Here is a 7,773-nt window from a genome sequence, read left to right as displayed (position 1 = left end):
ACCATAGCTGGATTTATGTACAGTGCTCCCTCTATTTACGAATTTAATGCGTTCCGAATGAACATTCGTAAGTCAAAAAAATTTGTAAGTAGAATCCCATAGGACTGCATTGGGAGAAAAAATTCGTAAGTTGAAGCAACCCTATCTAAAAATTCGTAAGCCTATCTAAAAATTCTAAACCGCAACCAAGATGGCGGACAGAGCTCCATTCGTAAGTAGAAACATTCGTAAGTAGAGTTATTCGTAAGTAGAGGTACCACTGTATAATCTAAACAAGCTATAGCTTAGGGCCCCACTCTCTTAAAGGTAAAGGTACCCCTGACGGTTAAGTCCAGTCGCAGACGGCTCTCAAGTTGCACACTCATCTCGCTCTATAGGCCGAGGGAGCCGGCGTTTGTCCGCAGACAGTTTTTCCGGGTCATGTGGCCACCATGACTAAGCTGCTTCCGGTGAAACCAGAGCAGCACACAGAAATGCCATTTATCTTCCCACCGGAGTGGTACCTATTTATCTACTTGCACTTTGACGTGCTTTCGAACTGCTGGGTGGGCAGGAGCTGGGACCGAACAACGGGAGCTCACCCTATCACGGGAATTCGAACCACCAACCAGTGGTTTAGACCACAGCGCCACCCGCATCCCTCCCACTCTCTGGGGGGGGGGGTGGGCAAAAAAATTTAAGGGGAAAAAATTGGATGTACACTTCCAAAATATAAGATAAAAACATACAAAATAAAGCCTACCTACAGCAACAGTGTTTTGTGTTGTGTAGGCTCCTATGATGTAAGTCATGGGCCCCGCCTGCTAGCCTGCCCCCTAAAATATCACTGGCTTGCTCATTTCTATATATAGGGTGCCTACATTCTGCATGGACTGGTTGTAACAATTACTTTGAGAAAATACATATTTCGTTATGCGCAAATGGCTTTAGATACCTATGAGGTCCATCAATGACCATATGGCATATATTCAACACAAAAAAACAGTGACAATTTGTTGTTGAGAAAGGACCTCTGGACATATAAAGGGCCCCATTACCTTCAGTAGCTCAGGGCCTCATCAAACCCAAATCTGGCCCTGGGTGGGGGGAAAGAAGGGGTGGAGGAGTCTAGAGAAAAGGAGAGCAAGAGGCGACGTGACAGAAGTTTATGAAATTGTGCGTTGTAGGGAGGAAACAGACAGAGGGAAGCTTTTTCTCCCTCTCTCGTAACACTGGAGCGCAAGGAAGCTGAATGAGATTTGGGAGAGATAAAAGGAAGTCTTTCTTCATGCAGCGCATAGTTTCAACTGCGGAACTCCCTGCCACAGGAGTCAGGGATGGCCCCCAACTTGGACGGCCTTGAAAGAGGATTGGACAGATTCGTGGAGAAGGAGAGGGCTTTCGGTGGCTTCTAGCCAGGACGACTCTGCCCTGCCTCCCCTCTCAGAGGAAGAGGCGATGGAGTGGGGACATCATGACAGCCATCTTCAAATATCTCAAGGGCTGCTAACTTTCAACAAACTTGTTTTCTGCTGCTCAGGAGGAGAGGGCCCAAACCAATGGCTTCACGTGAAAGGAAATGAGATTGCGACACCAGGAAGACACCAGTTCTGAGGGTAAGTGGTGTTTGACAGTGGAACGGACGCCCTCGGGAGGTGGTGGACTCTCCTTCCTTGGAGGTTTTTAAGCAGAGGTTGGACGGCCGCCTGTCAGGGACGCTTGACTTGCGCTTCCTGTGAAAATCCCTTTCTGCTCAACCATCCTATGATTCTAAGCAATGCACCAGATTGCCAGCTGCTAGATGCCGCAGGATGGCCGAATGCCATCTTGTATTCGAATCCTGCTCACTGGTTTCCCCACTGGGGCAGCTGGTTGGCGACCGTGGGGACAGGATGCTGGCTCAGATGGGCCCTTGGCCTGATCCACCAGGGCTTTTTCCAAGGTTCTCAAGGACCAAGGCCTTCATGTCCTAAAATCATAGAATCATAGAGTTGGAAGAGACCACAAGGGCCATCCAGTCCAATCCCCTGCCGAGCAGAAAACACCATCAAAGCATTATTGACATATCCCTGTCAAGCCTCTGCTTAAAGACCTCCAAAGAAGGAGACTCCACCACACTCCTTGGCAGCAAATTCCACTGCCGAACAGCTCTTACTGTCAGGAAGTTCTTCCTAATGTTTTAGGTGGAATCTTCTTTCTTGTAGTTTGAATCCATTGCTCTGTGTCCGCTTCTCTGGAGCAGCAGAAAACAACCTTTCTCCCTCCTCTATATGACATCCTTTTACATATTTGAACATGGCTATCATATCACCCCTTAACCGTCTCTTCTCCTGGCTAAACATACCTAGCTCCCTAAGCCGTTCCTCATAAGGCATCGTTTCCAGGCCTTTGACCATTTTGGTTGCCCTCTTCTGGACACGTTCCAGCTTGTCAGTATCCTTCTTGAACTGTGGTGCCCAGAACTGGACACAGTACTCCAGGTGAGGTCTGACCAGAGCAGAATACAGTGGTACTACCGTATTACTTCCCTTGATCTAGATGCTATACTCCTATTGATGCAGCCCAGAATTGCATTGGCTTTTTTAGCTGCTGCATCACACTGCTGACTCATGACAAGTTTGTGGTCTATCAAGACTCCTAAATCCTTTTCACATGTACTGCTCTCAAGCCAGGTGTCACCCATCCTGTATTCGTGCCTTTCATTTTTTTTGCCCAAGTGTAGTACTTTACATTTCTCCTTGTTAAAATTCATCTTGTTTGCTTTGGCCCAGTTGTCTAATCTGTTAGCTCCTTCGTAGCTGCAAACCAGCCTTCCCCAAAGCACTGACGAGGAAGCTTGGTTGCACTTCTATGTGCCCCTTTGTGCAAACTCCGCCGAAACCATGCCAGGAGCTGCCTCAATTGGATGTGCCTCCGCCTCCTCCCAAGGCAGCATTCCACACGCCTTGCTGTTATTAAACAACATGCACTAATTACTCACCCACCTGGTTTCCCGGGCAAGAGACGAAACATAACAAACTGGATCGAGGGTGAATAACAAGTCCAGGTGAGCAGAAAAACAGGAGTGGTGGGGGTGGGTGGGTAGGAAAAGTTGTCTCTTCCATCATCACAGGTTCGTTTCCTGCAGCACGTACTCAGGATTTGAACTCGTACCCTGGGCGACTAGCCACAGATTTGCCATCACTTGCCACGACCTGGGCACATTTGGGCACATTTGCTCATACCCGCAATGTGAGTTATCATTGTGTGGCTTGGCCGCAGGCGAAATTTGCAGCTGGCACGGCTATTTTTAAGACGCCAGCCAGCTGCGGCACTTGAATTTCCGGATTTGCACACTCAAGGTGGAGGTGGCTGCAAAATGCACAGCCCTAAATACTGCTGCGATTACTAAGGCAGGCAACATTTTCCAGCCCACGATCCCTCAGGCGTTCGTAGGGCCGTCCTTTTGATCTTTGGCTTGAGAGCAGTACATGTGAAAAGGATCTAGGAGTCTTGGTAGACCACAAACTTGACATGAGTCAGCAGTGTGATGCAGCAGCTCAAAAAGCCAATGCAATTCTGGGCTGCATCAATAGGAGTATGGCATCTAGATCAAGGGAAGTAATAGTACCACTGTATTCTGCTCTGGTCAGACCTCACCTGGAGTACTGTGTCCAGTTCTGGGCACCACAGTTCAAGAAGGATACTGGCAAGCTGGAACGTGTCCAGAAGAGGGCAACCAAAATGGTCAAAGGCCTGGAAACAATGCCTTATGAGGAACGGCTTAGGGAGCTGGGCATGTTTAGCCTGGTGAAGAGAAGGTTAAGGGGTGATATGACAGCCATGTTCAAATATATAAAAGGATGTCATATAGAGGAAGGAGAAAGGTTGTTTTCTGCTGCTCCAGAGAAGCGGATACGGAGCAATGGATTCAAACTACAAGAAAGAAGATTCCACCTAAACATTAGAAAGAACTTCCTGACAGTAAGAGCTGTTCGGCAGTGGAATTTGCTACCAAGGAGTGTGGTGGAGTCTCCTTTGGAGGTCTTTAAGCAGAGGCTTGACAGGCATATGTCAAGAATGCTTTGATGGTGTTTTCTGCTCGGCAGGGGGTTGGACTGGATGGCCCTTGTGGTCTCTTCCAACTCTACGATTCTATGATTCTTTGCGTCACACAGTTTTCCTTCCGTTGCCTCGACCTCTCCTCTCTCCTCCAACCGCCAGTGTCCACAGAATTGTAGAGGAGAAAGGGACCCAAGGGTCATCTAGTCCAACCCCCTGCAATTCCATCTCCCCAAAGGCATTGCCTCCCCGGTTCCTGTTTTGTGAGGGATAGATTCAAGCGGAGCCACTCTCCCCTCCTGCGTTTTCCGGAAAGTAGCCTTCAGAAGCATCGCTGTGGAACCAGAGCGGAACCACCCTAGCCATTAGTCCTCCCTGCCTCCTTGGCACACTTTTCTCCAAGCTTCCCTCTCCACCCCTGGCAGGAATTCTGACATCTCAGCCGACACCTGAGGAAGATTTGAGAGGCCTGGCTGCACGCCAGCTCACCTGGCTGGGCTCCACCTGAAACCATGAGACAGTTGGAGCAGAGAGCTGGGTGCTCCTCAGGCGAGACAAACCAGCCATTTAGCACGGCCCTCATTAGCAACAAGGGCCGCACTCTGACAAGCCTGCCAGTCAAGCTGATCGCTCCAGGTGAGGAGGCACACACATGCAGGCACACAGTGGCGTAAGGCAGGATTTTATTCCGTTTCCCTGATTCATCTTTATTCTGATTATTGCCAAAAGTCCTGTGCCCACGCTCAGATGTGCCCATTTCCCCAGCCAATTTGCAAGCACAGAGAGAAATGGGGCATCGCTCCCACCATCCCAGAACACACCTGCCTTCCCTGTTCCTAAGGTCCATGAATAACAACTGCTTAAGGGTCCCGGGCCCTAAAGAAGCCAGATTATCCTCCACCAGGGCCTTCTCAGTGATGGCACCGACCTGGTGGAATGCTCTGTCCCATGAGACTAGGGCCCTGCGGGACTTGATCTCCTTTGGCAGGGCCTGTAAGACAGAGCTATTCCGCTGGCCTTCAATTTAGCCTGATCCTCCATTCCTATTCCCCTTCCCTTTTTATATGAAGAAACCCTACTGGGACCCCAGATTAAAACTCTTTTCTGGTCTCCTTGCTGGCCTTAGCAAGACTAACTTGGCCAGTTAGCCCTGGCAATGCTATATTTATGTTTTCTTTATGTTGTTTTTAAGCTGTTTTCAAGTCATTTTTAATCAGTGTTTCATATTTGTTGTTAGCCGCCCTGAGCCCGGTTTCTAAACCAGGAAGGGCGGGGTATAAATATATTATTATTATTATTATTATTATTATTATTATTATTATTATTATTATTATAGAATCATAGAGTTGGAAGAGACCACAAGGGCCATCCAGTCCAACCCCCTGCCAAGCAGGAAACACCATCAAAGCATTCCTGACATATGCCTGTCAAGCCTCCGCTTAAAGACCTCCAAAGAAGGAGACTCCACCACACTCCTTGGTAGCAAATTCCACTGCCGAACAGCTCTTACTGTCAGGAAGTTCTTCCTAATGTTTAGGTGGAATCTTCTTTCTTGTAGTTTGAAACCATTGCTCCGTGTCCGCTTCTCTGGAGCAGCAGAAAACAACCTTTCTCCCTCCTCTATATGACATCCTTTCATATATTTGAACATGGCTATCATATCACCCCTTAACTTTCTCTTCTCCAGGCTAAACATACCCAGCTCCCTAAGCTGTTCCTCATAAGGCATCGTTTTCAGGCCTTTGACCATTTTGGTTGCCCTCCTCTGGACACGTTCCAGCTTGTCAGTATCCTTCTTGAACTGTGGTGCCCAGAACTGGACACAGTACTCCAGGTGAGGTCTGACCAGAGCAGAATACAGTGGTACTATTACTTCCCTTGATCTAGACCAGGTATCCCCAAACTTCGGCCCTCCAGATGTTTTGGACTACAATTCCCATCATCCCTGACCACTGGTCCTGTTAGCTAGGGATCATGGGAGTTATAGGCCAAAACATCTGGAGGGCCGCAGTTTGGGGATGCCTGACCTAGACGCTATACTCCTATTGATGCAGCCCAGAATTGCATTGGCTTTTTTAGCTGCTGCATCACACTGCTGACTCATGTCAAGTTTGTGGTCTACCAAGACTCCTAGATCCTTTTCACATGTACTGCTCTCAAGCCAGGTGTCTCCCATCCTGTATTCGTGACTTTCATTTATTTTATTTTAATTTTATTTTTTGCCCAAGTGTAGTACTTTACATTTCTCCTTGTTAAAATTCACCTTGTTTGCTTTGGCCCAGTTGTCTAATCTGTTGTTGTTGTTGTTGTTATATTCCAAGTTCCAGAAACCGTACGTTAATTGCTAAGAGCCAGATGGTCAGATCTTTTGCCTGATGACTATAAGCTCCATTCGCCCAGGGAGCTAAAGGATAGTGTGGGTTCCCAGTGCGGGGAGGGAAAACGACAGCAGCAGAATGTTCGCAGACAGAGCAACTTCCTGCAAGGGAAGTGAAAGGCCAGGAGGAGAGCCCAGGGAATGAGGAAAGTAATAAAGGAGAAAGAGATGTCGGGGGGAATCTCACATACAGCCAAGGGGCAGAAGGGTTTAAGCATTAAGCAAAATAAGCCCATGCTTAGGGCGTCAAGGGAAGGGGGAATGCACCACAGAAAATGTGCATTGCCTTTTTTTTAATGTTAATGGTCACCAACCACTCAGCCGAGCGTTCATTTTCTCAGCTGAAGTCTATTTAAAATCCAAACAGAGCAACTGTGTGCAACGAGGAGGCAGGCCGGATTCCTGATCTCTACCAAGAATAGAAGCAGATGTGTTACATAAGATTAGTTTTGACGATCTGATCAGAGACTTTGTAATCAGGAAGAGTAGGAGAATTTCCCCCCAAATGCAGATAAAGTGGAAGTATGCAAAAATAAACATTCTTTCCCACCCTACCGTAGGCTCTGTTTCACCACGAAAAAATAAAATTTTATTACACGGTTTATTCTGGTTTGCATTCTGAATTAGATATCCACGGGGGCACCAAAATCCTTTAAGTGCTGCTTAGGGGCCTCTAAAGGTATCAATCCGGCCCTGGCTGTGTCGTTAATGGTTGGAGGCAGAGTCACAACAGGGGAATCGAGGCTCCGTGCTGCGGTTCTGGGTACCCATGGCCGGTGTAGAAAATTAGAACTTGGGTTTAAAAAAATATAAATGAAATAATGCAGTCAAGTACGAGTTACAGGTAGGTAGCCGTGTTGGTCTGAGTCGAAGCAAAATAAAAAAATTCCTTCAGTAGCACCTTAAAGACCAACTAAGTTTTTATTTTGGTATGAGCTTTCGTGTGCATGCACACTTCTTCAGATACACTGGAAACAGAAGTGTCAGACCCTTATATATACAGAGGGTGGTGGGGGTGGGTGGGAATGGGTGATGGGTTGATGGGAGTGGTAAACCTGTGGATGGCTGTTAACGACTGCTGATGACTGCAATTAGTCCTGGGGGAAAAAACAAGGGCTGAGGCGCTAAAGAAAGCTTGATAATGAGATAAGAATCCGATGTCTCTATTCATCCCAGGTGGCTCCATGGTTTTAAGCTTGGTAATGAGTTCCAATTCAGCAACTTCTCTTTCCAGTCTGTTCCTGAAATTTCTCTGTAATAAAACAGCTGCTTTGAGATCTTGTGTAGAATGTCCTGGGAGATTGAAGTGTTCTCCTACTGGTTTCTCTGTCTTATGGTTCCTGATGCTTCCCCCCCCCCCCAGGACTAATTGCAGT

This window comes from Zootoca vivipara, chromosome 13, assembly GCF_963506605.1.
Source record: "Zootoca vivipara chromosome 13, rZooViv1.1, whole genome shotgun sequence".
NCBI classification, from domain to species: domain Eukaryota; kingdom Metazoa; phylum Chordata; class Lepidosauria; order Squamata; family Lacertidae; genus Zootoca; species Zootoca vivipara.
This window is presented reverse-complemented; position numbering follows the sequence as displayed.